General features: G+C 38.3%; 1 protein-coding gene across 1 annotated transcript in view; it reads left to right on the top strand.

Moving 5' to 3' along the window:
* Nucleotides 1-22,983, top strand: part of frem2b (FRAS1 related extracellular matrix 2b) — a 135,098-nt gene that overhangs the window by 71,723 nt on the left and 40,392 nt on the right.

Here is a 22,983-nt window from a genome sequence, read left to right as displayed (position 1 = left end):
AATTAAGGCAGTGGCACACATACGAAAGGAAAAAAAGCATTTACTTTCATGCAACATTTACTTTTTCACCAACGACCATCAATAAAGTTTGATTTACAGCCCAAAGAGGTTTGGGTGCCTCTGTTCTAGACAAGTCTGTTCTTATAGGATTATATTTCAGAGTAGTGAGGGGTCCATCATAAAACTTTTTCATAAAACATTGTTATTAATTGCTCAAATCATATAACCAATATTAAAGAAATATTATTTATATTAAGCATTAATATAATGCAGTTAAATAAATTGGTCATTTTAAATTGCAAAACAAAATATTTCAACATCAGACTGGAGGAGACGGCATCTTAATGTAACTGTATCCCCAAAGGAGTTTTATTTAATTTATTTTAGCTTTTTTTTTTTGTTTTTTTTTTGTTTTATCAAAATGACCAAAAGGATCGCTCGGACAGCTTAACCTTTCATGACGTCATATATCATCTCAGGCCCACATTGTGTTATACACACAATTAGTTTTCTCCGCACACAGCATTACATGGAGCATTTCTTGAATCATCCTTAATATTTGCAAACCGGTAAAGTGCATTTCTCAAAACAATTTGTACAAACAGCACATTGGATTTCTTGCAAAGGCCTGAACTTTTCTCAAAATCCTTAGTTCATCTTTTAAAAGTAAATATTTGTGTCAGTGAACATCACATTGCCATCAGAATGAAAAGTCCAAAATCACCAAAATGTTTAGTCGTGTTTCAGTATGATGCTGCTTCAGGATTTCTTGATATAAACTATGGTTTGGATCACAGTGACTGAAAATGCAGATTTATATTGATTGCAAGAGACCAGACAGGATTCACACTTTTACTGTACTATACAAGTGTTCGTTGGTTTCTTAGTTGTTCGTCCATTTTCAGAATTTATAATTCATTGTTTGCACCGTGTGTATTCACTCTCCAATTGAAGATTCACCTTTGACCTGTTTTAGAGAACTGGTTGATTATTGGTTGATCTGATGTCGTTCACTCGCCTTCATTAGTGACATTCAAGATTCATCTGCACAATTCATCAATTCAACACATGTACACAAAAAGGTTTAATAGAAATGTTAGATGACAGATGATGACAACTGGTTTAACCATTTTACATTCAACGTATGCAATGTGACTGATGCTGAGATGTTTTGAACTATTCAGGTGAAACCAGTAAAATATATTTTGATCAACATGAACATAAACAACTGAAAATGTAGAAACAGCAGACACTTGTACACAATCGGTTAAATGATGTACAAAATTATTCACAATTTGATCATAGCAACAAGAAATGTATTTATGATGAGCACTGTATAAATGATGTGGAGGTTGAACAAGAAGTTTAGAGAATTTCATTTCTGATCTGAGAAACGCTCCGAAGCAACTGAGAAAAACTGTCAAAATAAAATATTTCCATGACCTGTTTAGCAATTTGCCACATTTTTGAAGAACATTGCATTACATTAAATTGATTTTATTTGGCAACCGCCTCAAGTCCAGTCAAGGAGCATTTGTCATTTCAACCATATTTAGCTGACGCAGTACACAGTGATATGAAACAGCGTTTCTTCTGGACCCTGGTGCTGCATAAATAACATACTGTAGAGCTTTTATCCAGAGTCACTTACATTTATCTTATTCATACTGAGCAGTTATGGGGTTAAGGGCCTTGCTCAGGGGCCCAAGAGTGGCAGCTTGGTGTGGCTGAGATTTGAACTCACAATATTCAGATCCAAATGCCAGTGCCTTAAGTTCAATATTTTAACTACAGCAGCTGTCTAAAGGGCCATGGTTTCTGTCAAAATGTATTGTAGCAGTGGGTAGTTTTTACATTCTATTCAGTTCTATTCATTTATTGTGGGTGTTTTGTGTGTGCCGCCCCTGAAACTCAAACTCTGGAGGCTGTTGCACCTGAAATAGGTGAGAGTTTGGTACATTTTGACGTGCTTATCGCTATGGTCAGAATTGATGTTTACTATGGAATTTAATTGCATTTTAAATACACCAATTATAAAAAGTTGGTCATTTTGTGATTTCACAGCTCATTGTACCAAAAATTAACGATCTTTATAAATCCAGTCCTGTGTCCAGTGCTCTTCTCAAATGAATGAAGAAGTGATATCGACTGTGGAAGTTAGATCAATTTCACACTCCGAATAATTGCTGTGATTTTTCAGATGTGTACTTAATAGCCTCGATTCCAAAATGGGAGCATTGTAGTGAGTTGTGCAGTGAGGAGCACGTATGCTGTTATCCATATTCCATGAAAGCCGAACAGATCCAGATAATAAGCTCATAGACGATGTTCTCGGGTCCTTTTTGTTCAGTAAACTCAATTATGCTTTGATTACTTGCCAGCCGCAGTATCCTATAGCATAGTGTACAGGATACTATATGAGGATTCACAAATGTTGGAGAAACTCTTACTTCGTGCAGTCACCAAAAGCTTTGTGATGTTATGCTGAACTGTATTTGAAAGGAGACTGCCAGCCTTAATTAGAGAATATTTACATCAAATTGCTTGATATTGGGATTTGAACAGATGGTGGATGATGAATAATTGCTCAGTGGCTGTCCATTTTATTAGCCAGATGTATGTTAATGTATCATTAATCATGGCTCTATAAATGCTAGGGCATTATTTTTATATTTATTTTTTGTGGTGCCTCGTTTAAAATGTTTACTACAGGCTGGTTCAACATGATCTGGTTCAATCTGAACAAATTATTCTGATTTTCTTTCAAAAAGAAAATCATAGTTAATTCCTCTCTAAATCTATAGCATGATAAATGCTCTACATAGTATGAATGTGCTTTTTTTCCCCGTAGAAATTCCCTCTTGCTATTTCTTAAATAAGAGTAAGACAAGTGATAGCTGTTATGTCTGTTTCCAGAATCAGGACTCATTAGCAAAGTTGTGGAAAAACAGCAATAAGAGCAGTAGGTGCCAAAACTTTTGCTGATGATGCTTGTCATGCTTGAATTATTATTTTTTTTTTTTACACAAAATGACCACAGCTTTTTCTTAATAGTGCTTACAAACATAGCAGCATATATATATATATATATATATATATATATATATATATATATATATATATATATATAATATATTAAAAAAATAGATAGATAGATAGATAGATAGATAGATAGATAGATAGATAGATAGATAGATAGATAGATAGATAGATAGATAGATAGATAGACAGATTGATTGATTGATTGATTTCAGGAAAACCATATGAATGCTGTTGGGTTACAAAAATATTAAATCGTGGTTATCATAGAAACGTATGTAATTGCTAACAAATAAGGCTATAGATCATTTCCTCCCCTTGGGATTTGTGGAACTTTGACACCAAAAAATAGAAGTTAACTGAAAGCAAGCCTTAAAGCTGGGCAAGTAGAACTACACCCCACAGATGGGTGGTAAAATGTCCACTCGACAACAGGAGGCAGAGCAATGCCTCTAATGGTGACAGCAGGAAATGGTGTGACTGGGTTATCTGCAATGGCAGAAGGTTGCACGATGGCAGGAGGTGGAACAGTGGCTTCTTCGGGGATAGCAGGAGCAAGATGGGCTTCAGCTCAGTCTTTGGCGAGAGACATTGAGTGGACATGCTGGCTGAAAGAGGGGCAGGACATATGGTTAAAATACTCAAACAGGGAACAGGTGAAAGCAGTCAGGCAACAAACCAATGACAGAATGACTTTAAACCAAATGTGCTTTAAAGTCTTTATCAACGAATACATCAACACAGGTTCAATAGGTTGCAGACTTGGGATACCATCACCCTAAAACCCTGTTGAGAGGAATTATGGCGCTTTTTAAAAATACATAAACAGGGAAAAATAAGCACTAGTTTAAGTGTTTTATGTGTTTCTTCACCCGTCGTTTGGGAAAGGTAGTGACTCCGGACATCTAAATGAATTTCATTCTACCACCTGGGTGTCTAAACAGAAAGAGTCTTCATATATACAGTACCTACCTCTTTACCCTAAACGATATTAGGACCAGTCAAGCAGTTCTAGAAGACAGATCTAATGTTTCTTAGGAAGAGAAGGAGAAAACATGGCATATTCTTTAGTGTACAGAAAGTTTGAGAGATATGCTACAGGCTGGAAACGTATGAAAATCTGAACAAACACAGATTTTATTATTTTTTTAATAAAAAAAATAATATATTGAATTTATCTCAAATTCTTATACTTTGGTAAATGGTCTAAATTTTCATCTTGGCATACAGTATGTGATTTTTTGTCTCCAGAAATTCCCCATAGCCATTTATTAAATAAAAGTAAGGCATTGAAAAAGACACAAGTGATTGCTAAAAGTCCTGATTCTGGAAACTGACATAACAGCAATAATAGGTGCAGTAGGAGCCAAAACTTTTTCTAGAGGCTTGAGATGATGCTTAAATATTATTTTTTTCCTTACAATTGTAGATTGCACAATAATCATTAAAATGTAATGTAAATATATAGTTGTAAAAGCCAACATTGTTGAGAAGCATGAACACCATAATAAATGGAAAGCACAGATATTAGATCCTATGATTCTATTAATTCATTATACTGGCATCCTATCCACAGTCTGTTCCTGCCTTGTGTCCAGTGTTTCTGGGAAAAGGCTGTAGATCTAGATCTTAGCCAGGATACTTGAAGACAGTACCTTAGGAAGAGAAGGAGAAACCATGGCAAAACAAAGTGTACAGAATGTTGGGATCTTAAGCTCCATTGGCGATGTTTCACCATTTACAAGAACAACGAAAGAAAACATTTTACCAATGCAGCTATAGAGATGTTCAGGACTTACATGTGGAATGTGCTTGTCCCGTCAAAGCCTGTTACCAAACCAATGTCCTAGTAAGCACAAACATTAATCACAGAGGAGAGCCTTCTGGAAGCATTCTGGCCTCTTTGATAACGCTTAGATGCAAGTTAATTCGTCCAATTGCTCGTATTCCTATAAAGCATGGGACAATGCATTAAAACGGCTGCAATTTCTTTACGCTTCACCTCAGTCGACGAGGGTATACTCGCAAATCAAAGCTGGCATTCTTCCCTGTAACCTATTTGTCATTGTTTCGTTTTTAAATCCCGTGCGAGACGAATTCCTGCGAGTGCTTCGTTTCAAATCCAATGTGCAGAGGCGAATCAACAAAAATTGTGTCACTGTCTAATTACTCTGAGCATTGCTCCGCGAGAAGTTGTTCGAGTACGGCTGAGGAATATGAAGGAGAACTTACACTGACTGTTTCATTTAAATTCATAGAATTTATTGAACGCCGCTTCAAGCCTTCAACCGATTTTCTACCTATAATTCATGGAGCGTAAAAAGCAAAGAATGGAAGAAGGCACACCTGAGGCTAGGATGAATGGATGATTTTTGCCAATAGTGTAGCGACGGTTATTCCGAAACGCTCCGATGATGACGTTTGAGCGATCAGCGTGCGGCTTGTGTGATCTTTAAAAAAAAAGAAATAAAAATTAAACATGCTTCGCTTCACCGACTTATTTATTTATTTATTTATTTATTTATTTATTTATTTATTTTCTTTTTTCTTTTGTTCTGTTGTGGAATCTTTGCTTAAGGCAGAGGGCAGTGGTAGCAACTTGGCTTTTAATATAAAGTACAAAAAAATTTACTAGTTAAGTGGTGGTCTGTTGCTTTTACATTGGACTTGTAAAGCTGGGTGGACAAACCCGAAGGACAGAAATGGAGACTAACCTTATATTGAAGATGCGAAACAGGGCGTAAAATGCGATTAAAAACTGGTGGCAGCAATAAAGATTGTGTGCGTGTTCGCTCTTGGCATTCCCTTATCGTTCATCTGCAGGCATAGATAGGGGGAGGGGGGGTCTCTTTATCGTATCTCCCTCATGGTGCCTCTTTTATTCAGCAACACCTCCGGGCTTCCTTCCAACTTCCCTTTGCTTTTAGTCGCCTAACTTTTTTTTTTTTACCCCCAGATCACACATGGTGAAAAATGCCTAACATCAACTGCGGATACCTCATTTTACAGATAATTACATCTTATTATTTTGAGTTTCCCTCCAGCTAGCAGTAAATGAAGTGTAGTTTTAGTGCACAATGCCTGAGTAAGGTATAACGATGTAATGCAACTACTTGTTGTCCAATTCGCTCTAGACTTCAATTTCATTCCAATCATTTTAAATTGATTCGTTCAAATCATATTGAAAGTGCGGCTGGAGAATAAACCAGATATAAAGTTCGATCCCTAATGTGCAAGCCAAAAGGACAGAGAGGCAAGGTAAGACTCAAACCAGTAATTCTAAAAATAAAAAAAAATCTGAATCCTCTCTTACCAGAAGAGAATAAATTCAATATAAAGAGCTGAAGCATGCTTAAGATTGAGCTGGTTATACCTTCAATATCATTAAGTAAGTACCACTCATACGTTAGTTCCTCAGCATAGACCAACGCTAGAATCCACAATTCTGTACAATATAACAAGAATCTCAGATGTCATTAAGGCTGTACGTCCTACAAACACTCCTTTGCCCTCCATAACTGAAGAAGTTTCTCTTCTTGCTGTCTACCCGACATGTTTTCGGAATTTTTTTCCTCAGGTGGGTTGAAGTTGTCGTGCTAATTGCGACATTAGGCTCCTCTCGGGTCTTAGTTTAAGTGTCGATGTATAGTAGGAGAAGACACACTGCAGGAAAGTCTGAAATCCTCTAACACTGCCAGAATTTCGGCATTCAGGCGGTTCATTGTCTGTCGGTGAACATGTGATCAAAGATTTTAGTCTGGGATTATAGGAATCTTTTTAGGATTAAAAAAATTTCCGTACAGATGACCAAATCATGGCCACCATCGAGGATGGGTTCCCTTTAGAGTTTGGTTCCTCTCACGCCATTTCTAAGTTTTTCTTTCTCACAGTTGCCTCTGGCTCGTTTATTAGGGACGAAATTACAATTACATGGAACGAGCGTATGCGTTCTTTAATTACCGTTTTATCTCTGTAAAGCTGCTTTGAAACAATGTCAATTGTTAATAGAGTTAATAATTGGGGGGGAGATTTATTATTTTTTTTTTAAGTTCTCATGTGCAACCAAACACTTTCCAAAGTTTAAAGCAGAATTGCATAAGTATGATTATAGGATCCCAATGGTAAAATAATAATATCCGAACAACTCCCAGCACCCTGAAGCATCATGCCTTCAATATAAGGTTCACTGACTCCCCAAGAGAAGAGGAAATCTACTGGAGATAACAGTTTGCTTGTGTATGGCCGTGCTATTGGTTTCCCAAGTCGCATGCTACTCTACTCCTAGCATCATGCTTATCACTCGTAACTCAATCCACTAAACGTTCTTTATAATATCGCAAGAATTTCTTAAGTTGCAGCTGTAATTATGTATAGAAATCTTGTGTCTTGATCAGTCATTGCTGCCTTGTTTTTCTGAAATATCACCATTCTGGCAGCAATTATATAACATTAAAAACCTCCCTTCGAGCCTTTTAGTGAGTCAGCACAAATCACCACTTTTAACAAATATTTGGAACTGCTTTTGCCCTTTTTTTTAATGATGCACGGGCCGATTTCTGCAAGTGCATACATGCATACGCTCATTACTCACATCTAATCTCCTGAAACACTGACAGCCAAGCTGTAGCTTTTAGAAAATGGACGTATTTAGTAGATTCTTGTACTGCTTGAGTAGCTCTGAGATGCTAATAACAAACGGTAATGGGGCAAGTGGTGGTCACAACCATTAAGTCATTTGGCTTCATTAATAAACATAGGAAGTTTCTGATTGGATGATGTTTTGCCTGGATAAGAAGTAAAATTTTTCGGTGAACTTATGTGGCGTTTAAATTGAATAATTATTGAATGAAATACGAGGAGTGTTCAATTTTACAGGTATTAAATAGATGCTAACATGGCTTCTTTCTAGGCATTAGTTAAACGCTGGGATGAGTGTATAAATGTAGCAGCGGAGTGTCGAAAAATAAATGCCGTTTCCGCACCTTATTATTTGTTTTTATTTTTAAACCCAAAAGTCCCGGTTTAAATTGAACTCCCCATGTACTGTAGAGTAACAGTGAATAATGAAAGACTAATTGTAAAAAATTTGCATCAATGATGACAGCAGGGGTCCAGAGACTTTTTATTTTAACATGGCAACTTTTCTTGTTTAGTTGATCGGAATAAAAATGAGTTTAATTCCCAAACAGATACAGGGTTTGACTGGTGCCTTACCATTATAAAGCCTTCAATAGAATGCATTTGCAGTTGAATTGAGGGATAGTGTGGTGTGTGAAAAACGTTGCCAGGGTTGAAACAAATGTGTGTGGACCACTTTCAGACATCAAAATGTTTTCATATTCATTCAATTTGTTTTCTTGTTTAATATTAGATGTGTGACTGGAAAACCCTGCTTCCTTTTCGAACCTGAACCTTTAACCATGTTTTGTTAATTGGGTTCATTTTGGAAATGGTTGTGATGAGGGATGGTGTATTTCAAGTATAATTTGTGAACTTGCATGAGGTCCAGAATAACAAATAACATGGTGTAACATGCCATGATCTGATGTTGCATAGTGATCGTTTAGACTGTAATTGAATTGTATTATTTATTTAAAAATCCTGAGCTAGTCTGTTATTCCACTAATGGGGAATAATGAGAAATAAACAAAAGGTCATCATATCAGCTGCTGATTAAATGTGCCAATGATGAGTAATTCCTTATAGCTAGTTAATGCCACTCTAACCATCTGTTTCCCAGATTTATTTTAGGGCTTTCATAGCAACAGGATTAAATATCTATGCATTCACTACTTTTTACATCTTTTTTTTTCCTTTCACATACCTTTAACATTTCCTCATCAATTCCTTTTAAAATGTGATGAACAATTTTGTTTTTTTATTATGGCATTAGATGGGTGGATGGATAGGTAGATAGATGGAGGATGGATGGATGAATAATTAGTGACTGGAAAAATGGATAGGTAGGTGGGTAAATTAATAGGTAGGTACAGTAGATGAATGGATGGGTGGGTTGATAGATGGATGGATAGATGGATGGATGGATGGATGGATGGATGGATGGATGGATGGATGGATGGATGGATGGATGGATGGATAGGTAAATGGATAGATAGGAAGGATGGGTAGATCGGTGGATGGGTGGGGTGGATGGATGTGTAGGTAGGTGAATTTATGGATGGATGGATGGAATGATGGATGGATGGATGGATGGATGGATGGATGGATGGATGGATGGATGGATGGATGGTAGGTAGATGGATGGATGGATGGATGGATGGATGGATGGATGGATGAATAGGTAGGTAGATGGATGGATGGATGGATGGATGGATGGTAGGTAGGTAGGTAGGTAGTAGGTAGGTAGGTAGGTAGGTATGGATGGATGGATGGATGGATGGATGGATGGATGGATGGATGGATTGATGGATAGGTAGGTAGGTAGGTGGATGGCTGGATGGATAGGTAGGTAGATGGATAGGTAGGTAGGTGGATGGATGGATGATGGATGGATGGATGGATGGATGGATGGATGGTAGGTAGATGGATGGATAGATGGATGGATAGGTAGGTAGGTGGATGGATGGATGGATAGATGGATGGATGGATGGATGGATGGATGGATGGATGGATGGATGGATGGATGGATGGATGGATAGATGGATGGATGGATGGATGGATGGATGGATGGATGGATGAATAGGTAGGTAGATGGATGGATGGATGGATGGATGGATGGATGGATGGATGGATGGATGGATGGATGGATGGATGGATGGATGGATGGATGGATGGATAGGTAGGTAGGTGGATGGCTGGATGGATAGGTAGGTAGATGGATGGATGGATAGATGGATGGATGGATGGATGGATGGATGGATGGATGGATGGATGGATGGATAGGTAAATGGATAGATAGGAAGGATGGGTAGATCGGTGGATGGGTGGGGTGGATGGATGTGTAGGTAGGTGAATTTATGGATGGATGGATGGAATGATGGATGGATGGATGGATGGATGGATGGATGGATGGATGGATGGATGGATGGATGGTAGGTAGATGGATGGATGGATGGATGGATGGATGGATGGATGGATGAATAGGTAGGTAGATGGATGGATGGATGGATGGATGGTAGGTAGATGGATAGGTAGGTAGGTAGGTAGGTAGGTAGGTAGGTAGGTAGGTGGATGGATGGATGGATGGATGGATGGATGGATGGATGGATGGATGGATGGATGGATGGATTGATGGATAGGTAGGTAGGTGGATGGCTGGATGGATAGGTAGGTAGATGGATAGGTAGGTAGGTGGATGGATGGATGGATGGATGGATGGATGGATGGATGGATGGATGGATGGATAGGTAAATGGATAGATAGGAAGGATGGGTAGATCGGTGGATGGGTGGGGTGGATGGATGTGTAGGTAGGTGAATTTATGGATGGATGGATGGAATGATGGATGGATGGATGGATGGATGGATGGATGGATGGATGGATGGATGGATGGTAGGTAGATGGATGGATGGATGGATGGATGGATGGATGGATGGTAGGTAGATGGATGGATGGATGGATGGATGGATGGTAGGTAGGTAGGTAGGTAGGTAAGTAGGTAGGTAGGTAGGTAGGTAGGTAGGTGGATGGATGGATGGATGGATGGATGGATGGATGGATGGATGGATGGATGGATGGATGGATGGATGGATAGGTAGGTGGATGGCTGGATGGATAGGTAGGTAGATGGATAGGTAGGTGGATGGATGGATGGATGGATGGATGGATGGATGGATGGATGGATAGGTAAATGGATAGATAGGAAGGATGGGTAGATCGGTGGATGGGTGGGGTGGATGGATGTGTAGGTAGGTGAATTTATGGATGGATGGATGGAATGATGGATGGAATGATGGATGGATGGATGGATGGATGGATGGATGGATGGATGGATAGGTAGGTGGATGGATGGATGGATGGATGGATGGATGGATGGATGGATGGATGGATGGATGAATAGGTAGGTAGATGGATGGATGGATGGATGGATGGATGGATGGATGGATGGTAGGTAAGTAGGTAGGTAGGTAGGTAGGTAGGTAGATGGATGGATGGATGGATGGATGGATGGATGGATGGATAGGTAGGTAGGTGGATGGCTGGATGGATAGGTAGGTAGATGGATAGGTAGGTGGATGGATGGATGGATGGATGGATGGATGGATGGATGGATGGATGGATGGATGGATGGATAGGTAGGTAGGTGGATGGATAAGTAGGTCGATGGATGGATGGATTGATTGATGGATGGATGGTACACAGAAACCAAATGCAGTTCAGCAGTTTATCAGAGGTGCAAACAGCATTGTATATATGCTATATGAAGTATAGTGTGCCTCATGATCTAAAATTAAACAACAATCTTGGTTTAAATATTAGTGATTCATTCGGGGCAATAAATAAAAGGCATCAAATGGCTGTGTTTTACATGTTGCCACATTTGACTAATGCAATGATACTAAACAGATTATACTTCATTTAATGGTTCACTAATCAGACCATAGAAAGTAAATAAATGAAATCCTAGAGGAACAATGAGCTGCTTAGATACAACAAGAAGAAAAAATAAGGAAAGAAAACAGAGCTGCTTAACTATGGCTCTGGGGTTTTTTCTCTCACAAGTTTCAGTTTTTCAGTGTTTTTTTTTTTTTTTTTGTTTAGTCCATCTGGACCATTGGTTACTAGTTAATGACCCCTGGCATATTGTCATCATATAGACAAATGAGGTACATCATTTTGTTGTTATCTAATTTGTCAAAGTGTCTTCCTGCTCCAACACGGTGAAAACCAAACATTCTTTCTGTCCTCGTAAACATGGCATAACCAGACGTGAGTGAGAGACCTTTTCAGTGTGAAGAGAGTCCCTGATGGCTTTAATCTGCCACATAAAGAGAAGAAAGGTGTTTGCGTGTTATCTGGAAAAGTGCAATCCAGGCTTGAAGTTCTGTTAGTGCTGGTAAGTGACAATCGGAAGCCTCTTAAGCGTATCAGTTGGCATGCTGATCCCGTCTCGCGCCGATGACTTTGTCTGGAATGAATACCAGAGCAGTGAACAGCGAGGCTTTCTGGCGAGGCTCTTTGTGTAGGCTTTTATTGTTATCTTGCTCTGCAAACATGAGGCTTGACTGGTAGCAGTGCTGGGGAGGAAAGAAAAAGTAGGGGGGAAAAAAACACAGTCTGACAGAGAAGTTCCTTCAGATCCAACAACGATGCATGTACCTGAAACCTAATCGCCTGTTTTTAGCACAACCAGACGTCAGGTTATTGTGTGGCTGATTTCCAGCAATACGAAATCAATCCAGGCCTTGGTGACAGTTTAGACACTACGTGCAGCATTCTTTACAAAAAAGGAGGATAAAATGGACCTGGCTGGTGTCTATGGTTACCGGATTTATTTTTACTTTTAACTGTCAAGTTGTCAATGACCTCAGACTTTTTATTTCTCAAAGTCTTTCTGAAGGAGATGGCGGTCGCATGCACTAAAGTCACTTGGTGATGATTAAATGATGATACTAATCTTTATTTTATATAGTGCCTTTAAAAGTCCATCTCTAACCACATTCTAAGCATAAAAATAAAATAAATTGAATAATAAGTAAAATAAACATCGAAGATACATAAAGAAAATAATCATCATCACTTAAAAGCCGTCCTGAAAAATTAGGTTTTAAAAGCAAATTTTAGAAGGGAATTAAACGATTTTGGTGCATGGGAAGAAAAAACTCGATCAATTATAGAATGTAAACAAATAGGAGGAACAACTAAAACACCAGAATCAGAAAAGTGGAGCTCACGCCTTGAAATGTGGACAGTTAAATATTGTGACAAGTAATAAGGTGCCATACCATTTAGGGTGTTTTAGGTCAGCGTAAGAATTTTCAAATCAATGCGACGATTTCTTACCAGTCCTGGTCTTTTGTCGGAATACAAGCAGCTGAATTTCAAACAACCTGCAATTATTTTTATGAAACCCCAACAAGCAAAGCATTATAGTAGTTGATGCATGGGAAAAAAAACCTAAAGTATTGATTTATGTTTTCAGCGACGGAAAAAGATAACATGGGGTGCAGTTTTGCAATGTTTCTGAGATGAGAGTTTTCTAACAGTATTGGGAACATGGTGGTCTAGTGGTTAGGATGCGGCGCTCTCACCGCTGTGGCCCGGGTTCGATTCCTGGTCAGGGAACCAACCCAAGCCATTAGGGTTGTACAAGCCAGTGCACTCTTAGTGCCGGTCCCAAGCCCGGATAAATGGGGAGGGTTGCGTTAGAAAGGGTATCCAGCGTAAAAACATGTGCCAAATCAAACATGCGGATGATCCGCTGTGGTGACCCCTAACGGGAGAAGCCGAAAGAAAGTTTTTTATTGGAAACATGAATTGTCAAGTCAAAACAGAGTCTTCCACATTTAAGGTTTGAAAAACAGCTTTTAGTTTGGTGTTTAACCGAATAAGCATTACCTCTGTCTCAACACTATTTTTTAGAGACGGGAGGAAACGAAGTACACATACTGAACTTCAGTAGATTTTTCTGGTATCAATACTTTACTTCGCTATTACTTTAACTTTTTACTTTCACAAAATATCTGTACTTTTGACTTTTTTTTAAAACAGCCTCGTTACTGTAGTTTTAATCCATTTGATGACATGATCAATATTTTTTCTTCTCATTGCGCGCAGTTTTCAGCACATCGACCTGTTTCTTATCATTGTGCGGCTTTCTCAATCTACAACTGGTGTATCATTTTCTGACTCTCGCACACCACTGATGTATTCTAGTTCACAAAGCAAACAATGAGCAGCGCAACACGAAGTCTGGGGTTAATGTGGATGAGACAGAGGGAGTCAGTGATGTAAACATGACTCAGAACAGAGATATTCCTGATCACATGATCATCATCTTTTCTCTGCTTGTGTTCTATATGGTGGATGTTCAGCCTGGATATATTCATTAGATTACATTAGAAATTCTTTAGTATTAATATATAAATATGATGTGAGGTCCAGTTACCAGCATGACACTAACAGGTAGTAGTAATGACTACTTTTTACTGAAGTACATATCAGAGCCCAAACTTCTTTACTTTAACTTAAGTGAAAAAAGTCAAAACTTTTAGTCTTTTAAAACTTGAGTATCTTTACTTCTACTTGAATGAAGGATGTGTACTTTGGTCATATTTTTATCTCAGAAATGCAGTGTTCAAGAAAGCCAGGTTTAGTATGAATGTAAATCTGGGTGTCATCTGCAGTAAAGTGAATCCTAAAAGCAGACCAAGAGGAAAGATGTACTGGATCCTGGCGAATTTGGGTGGCTTTGTTTAGCCTTTTTGTTTGGGCTCTTATGAGCTGTAGACTAAATACACAGGTCAGATTCTTAACATTTGCTCATGAAAGGCACCTGGACTTATTTTTAAAACCTGCATCCCTCAGCCAAGGTAGGAAAGGGTTTAAGAAGTGAAAGACGATGAACCAACGGAGCAAAAAAGTCAGAAAATAAACCTGACAAGGCAAAAAGTCACAGAAACTAGAAATCCAATATTTTTTGAAAGACAGAAATAACAGTGTAGAATTTCTGCAATTAAAACATCAAAACTTTGCAGTGTGTACAGACAAACAAATGGGACACACACACGCACACACACACACACACACACACACACACACACACACACACACACACACACGCACACACACACACACACACAGACTAATGAGACGAAACTTAAAATACAAAAGGGAGACAGAGAAGGGACAGGTGCAAACAAAGACTAGGGGCAAATTCAGGGCAGAGAGGAAACCGTAAACAGAAACTCAAGACCTTGAAAATCTAATTACTTTATTTTCTGCAAAAATGAGATCATTTGCTTCAAAGAATGTGTACAAACTATGCCAAAAACTATGCTTATAAACATTGTATTGTATAATATTGTATTATTATTATAACATTGTATTATCTATTTTATCTAGTTTTTTGTTTTACATTTATAAAAGTGTCCCTCGATCATAATTCTCTATTTTGGCCTGTCTGACCAATCCGATGTTTGACTTGGTCAGGCTATTTTCTTTATTTGCTTATAAGGCAAATATTTTTTCATACTTTAGATATACAATAAACAGGCAAAAGTATTGGGACACCTGACATTTCCAGCCATATGTGGTTCCTTTCCTAACTTTTTTTTTTTTTTTTTTTTTTAGCCTAAAGTTTGAGGCGCACATTTGTATAGTCTGTCTATGGATGTGTTAACATGAAAATTTCCCTTCACTTGAACTAGGCGACCCAAACTTGTTCCAGCATGATAGAAAGATATGCCTTACATGGCTTGCAGTGAAAGATCTTGTACGGCCTGCTTTAGACCCTACTGGGATGAATTGGAATGCTGACTGCACCCCAGGCCTCCTCACCTTACACCAATAAGCACAAATCTCCATAACCACGCTCCAAAATCTAGTGGAACATCTTGAAAAAGTGGTGGCTTTTATCGCAGCAAATGGGATGCAAATTGGAATGGGATGTTTGAATCTAATGATCAGGTGTCCATATAGAGTTTTATAATTTTATACTAGATAATTTCCAAAAAAAGATAATTTTAGAAGGAATAAAGAAAAAAAAATGTAGTATTTACCCTGTAACAATGTTTTTACAGCTAAAAGTGGTGTTTGTTTGAGTAAATGCTCATTACTAAATCTTTGTCATTGATAATTTCCTGTGACATCACATCCTGTGAAGATTTTTACTTACTTAATGGCTTGTCCAAACAAATTATTTGATTATAGAAAATAACATAAATGTAATTACATTTACACCAGTGGTGGACGAAGTACACATACCATGTACTTGAGATAAAAAAGAGATACACTAATTTTACTTCAGTAAAAAGTAGTCACTTTAAACTTTCACTTGACTTAAAGTACAAAATTATCAAATTATATATTATTAAAAATCAGTATTTGCTCTACTTAACTTAAGTATCCAAAGTACTATGATTATATTATGGCTATAATGTTCCTACTATTATTATAACTCATTTTCACTTATCACACACTTATCGATTAACAGAAATCAACCAGTGTTTGCTTTATTTATATAATTCTATTACAATCATTGAGCCCAAAACCCTTCTTTTCAACTACTAAAAAAATGCAAAAATATGGCCACAGGTGTTGTGGCGAGTTCAAGTCAGGAGTTTTTTCCATCATTTATTCCTCTCAAAATGTTCTGCATGCTGTTGTAATAATGCTGAACTGTATGTGCTGAATAGATACCATTAAGGGGTAATCAAAACACGTGCACGCTTGAATCCGATTGGTGGTTGACAAGTTTCTATCCCTTAAAAAAAATAAAAACTATGGAACAATTGATTTCACAAAATGTAGTGATATTTAAAAAGTCTACCCAAGTGGAAATACTTTACTTAAGTACAGATACGAGAAAAAGATACTTAAGTACAGTAGCAAATTAGACTTATTTTGCAACTGTCCACCACTGACTTACACACACTGTACAGTAAACCTTTCCCGTTAGGGGTCGCCACAGCGGACCATCCACATGTTTGATTTGGTTTGATTTACGCTGGATGCCCTTCCTAACGCAACCCTCCCCATTTATCCGGGCTTGGGACCGGCAATAAGGCTTCTGCAACCCTAATGGCTGGGGTTGGTTCCCTGACCGGGGATCGAACCCGGGCCGCAGCGGTGAGAGCGCCGCATCCTAACCACTAGACCACCAGGGAGTACAGGACATCAGATAGGTCAGTCAGATGATTAAAAAAATTGTGGGCATAAAATGTTTTATTTTACATTCAAGGCTAAATCTGTGAACTTTATACTAAAATGACTCCCAGTCAATCAATCAATCATTTAAATTTTATTTATAGAGCGCCTTACAACAACCAAAAGGAGCACAAGGCGCTTTCCAGTAAAAACATCAATAGAAAACAAAATTAACATAAAATAGCAGTCGAATCAGAGGCCACGTGTTAAAAGCTTGTATGAATAAATGTGTTTTCAACTGCGATTTCAAAACATTCAGCACAGTGATGCTTCGTAGGTGTGCTGGAAGTGCATTCCACAGCTTTGGTCCCTGGACGGCAAATGACCGGGTATTAAACTTTTTATATTCTAACATGGGAGTGACCAGAGATGTTTGTCCAGAGGAGTGGAGAGTTCTGGCTGGTTGGTCGATCGTAACTAATTCAGCAAGGTATCTCAGGGTCATTTTTCTATAAGATATGGTAGTGTTTCTTGAGACAGGAAAGCAATGAATGAGTGAAGGGTTGAATGAATGGCTGATGGAGACATTTTGGAGTTTGCATGTCATGAATGAATTTAATCAGTGTAATGAAATCAGAAACTAGGCTTAATGCTTGTAGGTTTGTTCTACATCTGGCTCTTGTAAAAGTCGTCTTGGCTACACCAGGTTGCATGTATTGGATTGGCTGGAATAATTACTGTGAGGATGTTGACTGAGGTGTAAACAATAAGGCATATGGTAAAGAGATGCAGGTTGTGTGAAATAGTGCTTTCAGAACTCAAGGATGCAAATCACAATCCAATCCTGCTCAGCTAGATTAGACTCGGATCACCGATGCAGGCGAGCTCAGAGGTCAATTCCGACTTGTTTTCAGATGTTGCGGTTGAAGCCTCTCAGGCACTTCTGTAGAAATTACATTCTCCTTTCATCATTATAAAAAGAGCGATAAGTAACTTCTGTGCTGCTTGCTTTTAGATTTAGAATTTAATGATCGGATCTCGGTCTCACACGGTTGCTTTTTAAGACATCGGATGGTGTAATATGACTATGGAAGCTATGAGAGTGGCCGTGTATTCGTATATTATTTTTTTTTTTACTTTATTGTTTATTCATGATCAGAACCTTCATTTTCTCTCGGTCTCGACATGAATTGGTTACGACTTTTCGCTACAACCAAAGTTTTCTCATGATCTTGACATAACTAAAATTGTTTCCTCTTTATCACGACGTAATTGTTCTGCGTATTTGGTATAAGAGAATGTTCTAGAATCACCATCACCCCATCATAGATAATCGCATTCGCTTTTACTTTGATCAGGGACTCACTTAAACTGAACGCTTTGTGTCTGTCAGTGATTGACAGATAAAACATAGGTGTCAAAGACAATATAGCGAACCTGAATTTCATTGCCTGCTTACTTGAAGGATCGGTGCATCTGCATGAAAATGAAGTCGCGATCACGAGAAAACGAGGAAGAAAAAATATATTATAATGCATGGCCCCTTAGGGCTTCCGTAAGGTAAAAAATGTAATGCATTTATTGCATAATTCTTTGTACAAGCTTTAAATCTGTTATGTGTAGCATGTATATGTGCTATGTGCATGTTTTTTGCCACACATAAAACAGCATAAAATAGTTGCTGAAACATTGTAAAGGATATTATTCATGTAATTTGTTTTAATTACTAATTGATAGAAAACTAATATTTAGTACCAATCACCTAATATCATTTTATTCATATCTATCATATATACCGTAATTTCCGGACTATTAAGCGCAAATATAAGCCGCACCCGCTGAATTTGACAAAGATTTTTATTTTAAATATTAATACGCCGCACCTGTCTATAGGTGCCTACATTGAAACTAATAAACTTAGGCTTTAATAAAAGACAGTGTCTGTTACACGGCTTGTATCTAAACAGTAGCCTACCAAGAAAGTCATTGTTCACTGTCTTCCTCCTTCCTTTCACAACTATTTCTCTCAGGAGTTTATCTTTTGGCAACGTCGTGCGTTTAAAAATCACCATCAGTGAAGCTTTTCTCCCGATGCCGTGCAGCTCAGAACACAGGTGAAGTGTTTTTTTATGCCCGGTTGTTTTCAGCGTGACGAATGATTCGCATTTCCTGTAGACAGTCCGAGTGAGCGGCAGGTCAAGCGTCAGAGGAACATCATCCATATTTATGATGTGGTGCGGCCCACTTCAGTGGTTCAGTTATTTGTCTTGAAGTTTGTGAAACCGGGAAAACCCCAGGAAAAATCCATATATTAGCCGCTTCGTTGTTTAAGCCTTGGGGTTTAAAGCGTGGAAAAAATGTAGCGGCTTATAGTCCGGAAAATATGGTAATAGTCTTACCAACCTGTACATACGTAACTATTTAACACTGCTTCCAATGCACATCTGGTTGGATGCTAACTGTATTTCGTTACCTTGTACCATAACACGTGCAATGACAAAGTTGAATCTAATCTAATTCACTTATCAGAACTTGCTAGGTTCTGTCAACAAGCTAGTTCAACCTGGCAAGAGATTTTTTTTACTCACTACACTGCTATCTATTGTTTCAAGCAGCTTGCACATACACACCGAGCTACATTCATCAAAACCGAATGCTCCCCCACAGCTGCAATGTTTTCTTCTCCTTGTTTCAGCAGCGTAATGTTTCCTAGTGTATAATTGCAATAAATCTGTGCTTCAGGTACAAGGAACATGTTGCCTCATGCTGTCTTTAATTATAGTCTGATGCCGACTCGGCTCACATCCTGAAAGATCAGCTGTAAAACACGAAAATGCTTGTACATCAGGATCAGGCATGCTAAGTAGACCATTAAATGCGTTTTCGTTATACAGTCAGGTGAGTACTGGAGCGCCGGAGCACATCCGGGGATACGGGAATGATCTAGAAGGCTTCAGCTTGTTATTAGTGCCTTATTCTTCCAGCTGAACCTGGAACAGTGGAAGCAGATGTGCACAGGTGGATCTTCTCACCTTTTCTAACCCCTTCCTTTTAACTTAGCTGCTATATTTTTCTTCACCCTTCTCTTCTGGATCCTTGATGCAGCCAAATTAGTGCAGTACATCATAGAATTGATCTTGGTACGAGCCCCCTGAGAGTGATTAGGGAGTGAGCTTCATATAGGAACACTGCTGTATACATCATTAAGGGCATCGATTCCTGTTACGACACAGCATCCATTTATTTGAGATTCTATTTACGTGATCGTAAGGCTGTCGGAAATACAAGATGTATACCTTGGGCTAGTTCTGCAGGTCATTTTATTGTTGGTAAAAGATCTAACCTTTCCTGACACAGGGAAACAGTCTGTAGTCTGACCAGGATGAAGTTGTTAATGATCTTTATTTTTTTTCCAAAAAGAGTCAATAAACTATTAAATAAAATGTGTCCATAACAAACATCCCTCCTTTTTCGTGTAAATCCCACCTGACTGAAGCAAATTGGAATCATTCCACACAAACCAACCTGCTTATTAAAAGAAACACACTATTCAACTCGCCCTTTTCTTTTCCCATCTTATGCTCTGTTCCGGGATTTTATCAGCTTGGGGGCAAAAGAATGACTCAAACTGATTATATACTTTAGAGATCAAACCGTGAGAGGGTGTTGACTGCCACCATTCCGCTACTTTACTCTCATTTCTAACTAGTTTTCTAGCAAATGAGTTAAATACGACTGTACGCCGTTTTGCCGCGTGAATTGCTAAGAAAATGATGTTACGCTACATTGCTTTTGCTCCCGAGGATGTTTGCCTGATTGTTTGCAATTACGATTAAAAATGATCAGTGGTTGTTGATTGTCCTTAACGGAATTCGTACCCCCTGCATCAACGATGGCAGCAATACCAAAATAAACCACAATTATAAAACATTTTGCCAAAATATCAATAACACTGTAAGAAGATTATCAATTCACACCTGTGACACCTGTACGATCAACAAATTACATGAAATGTCCCTTAAAATCTCCAGTTCTTTTAGTTTAGGGAGTGAGGAAATGGTGGTACAGTGGTTACGACTCTGGGTTACTGATGGAAGCTCAAGGGTTTAAGCTCCAGTATTGATGAGCTTCTTCTCCTGGGCCCTTGAGCAAGGCCCTTAACCCTCAGCGCTATGGGAGCTGTCAAATTGCACAATTGCCACTATTTGCAGATCTGTCTGTCTGTCTGTCTGTCTGTCTGTCTGTCTACAGTATCTATCTATCTATCTATCTATCTATCTATCTATCTATCTATCTATCTATCTATCTATCTATCTATCTATCTATCTATCTGTCTGTCTGTCTATCTATCTGTCTGTCTGTCTGTCTGTCTGTCTGTCTACAGTATCTATCTATCTGTCTGTCTGTCTGTCTGTCTGTCTGTCTGTCTGTCTGTCTGTCTGCAGTATCTGTCTGTCTGTCTGTCTGTAGTATCTATCTATCTATCTATCTATCTATCTGTCTGTCTGTCTGTCTGTCTGTCTGTCTGTCTGTCTGTCTGTCTACAGTATATATCTGTCTCTCTGTCTACAGTGTCTGTTTGTTTGTCTACAGTATTTATCTATCTCTCTACAGTGTCTGTCTGTCTGTCTATCGATCTCTATTTATCCATCTAACAAACTTTCCATCTATCTATCCATCCATCGCTGTAATATTTGATGAAAGAATTTCACTGTGTGTGTGTGTGTGTGTGTGTGTGTGTGTGTGTGTGTGTGTGTGTGTGTGTGTGTGTGTGTCCTCCTCAATTTAACATATTTTATTGTACGGCCCTATTTTTTAATACAAGAAAACATTGTCCATTGTCATAAGCTCACAAACAAGACTTAATTAAATTTTTAAAAGAAGTTTAGCTGCAGTATTTGTATTTCTATCTAAGATTAATTAATAAGTACATTCAATATACAAGTTTAATATACATGGCGCAAACAATGGGTTGATTGTATAATTTGTTCCATCTGGTGTGAGACGTGTATCTACAGATTAAAACTGTAGCAAAGGCTGTTTCGTTAAATCGAAATTATTCAGATTTTTGTACCTTTTTCCCCTTAAAATTCAAGCCGAAACTACAGTTTTTGAAATGGGGTCTGATCATCATCATAGCCAGATGACATTTGTATGGGGGTGGAATGGTGGAAGCCCTTATATAGCAATAAAGCTGAGCCTATAAATGTGAGCTAAATTTAATAAGAAATTCTACAAAATAGGTTCAATGGTTGGAAAGTTAAGCAAATTTAAGTTTATCGATGAAGGCAATGATAATTTTTTACACTGATATTGAGGGAGGGGTCTAGTGATCTACAGCAGTGAACTCCCGATCTAGGAGGAGATCTGAAGTCTGATTACTGCCCACTTATAGTTTACACTAAGTTTTGTTTTTTTACTATTGTTTAAGATACTTATTGTTAAGTCTATTGTAATGCAAGCAAATCTTATGTTTGAAGAACATTTAAGAACACTTTAAATACTTTGCGCTTTTGTTAACCTTTGGCATCACAGTAAAGTACAGCACAGCACCCTATTTCATTAAAGAAAATGATGGAAGTGTAATGACATAAATTCTCCTGTCATACATGAAATTGCAGAGCTGATCACTAAATGGACTGCTCTCCTTCTTCTTTTTTTTGATCTGATTGTGGTGCAAGCCTTCCCTAAAACTGCTCTGAAGTAATTCAGATCCATCAGAGGTGAGCAGTTCGCTTTTACAACGATAATTTAGATGCCGCTTGTCCATTTTCTCTTCAGTGAAATAGGTTCTAGGACAAACCGAGCCTTGTTTTCTTGTTGTTTTTCTTTTTTTCTTTTTTCAAAAAGAACGGGGAGAAAAAAAACCTACAATCACGAGACAGCAAAGCTGTAGAAAGTTCATTCCATTAGCGAGTGTGAATGTGTGAACAACACCCTGGGCTCCTTGGAGACTTGCTGCCAACCGCAACCCATACACACACACACACACACACACACATCCTCACCTCCTGCATGTCTCTCAGATGGATTCCTGGCCTTCTCATTTTACTTTTATGTCCTTTTTTTTTTGTTCCCCACAAATCCAAAAAGGTGGTGGAGTGGGGGTGGGCATCGAGAAAGTGTCGTTGACTGTCTAAGCTCATCAGCCTTCACAAGAAATGATGAAACTTAAGC

The sequence above is a fragment of the Silurus meridionalis genome, chromosome 12 (assembly GCF_014805685.1).
Source record: "Silurus meridionalis isolate SWU-2019-XX chromosome 12, ASM1480568v1, whole genome shotgun sequence".
NCBI classification, from domain to species: Eukaryota; Metazoa; Chordata; class Actinopteri; order Siluriformes; family Siluridae; genus Silurus; species Silurus meridionalis.
This window is presented reverse-complemented; position numbering and strand designations above follow the sequence as displayed.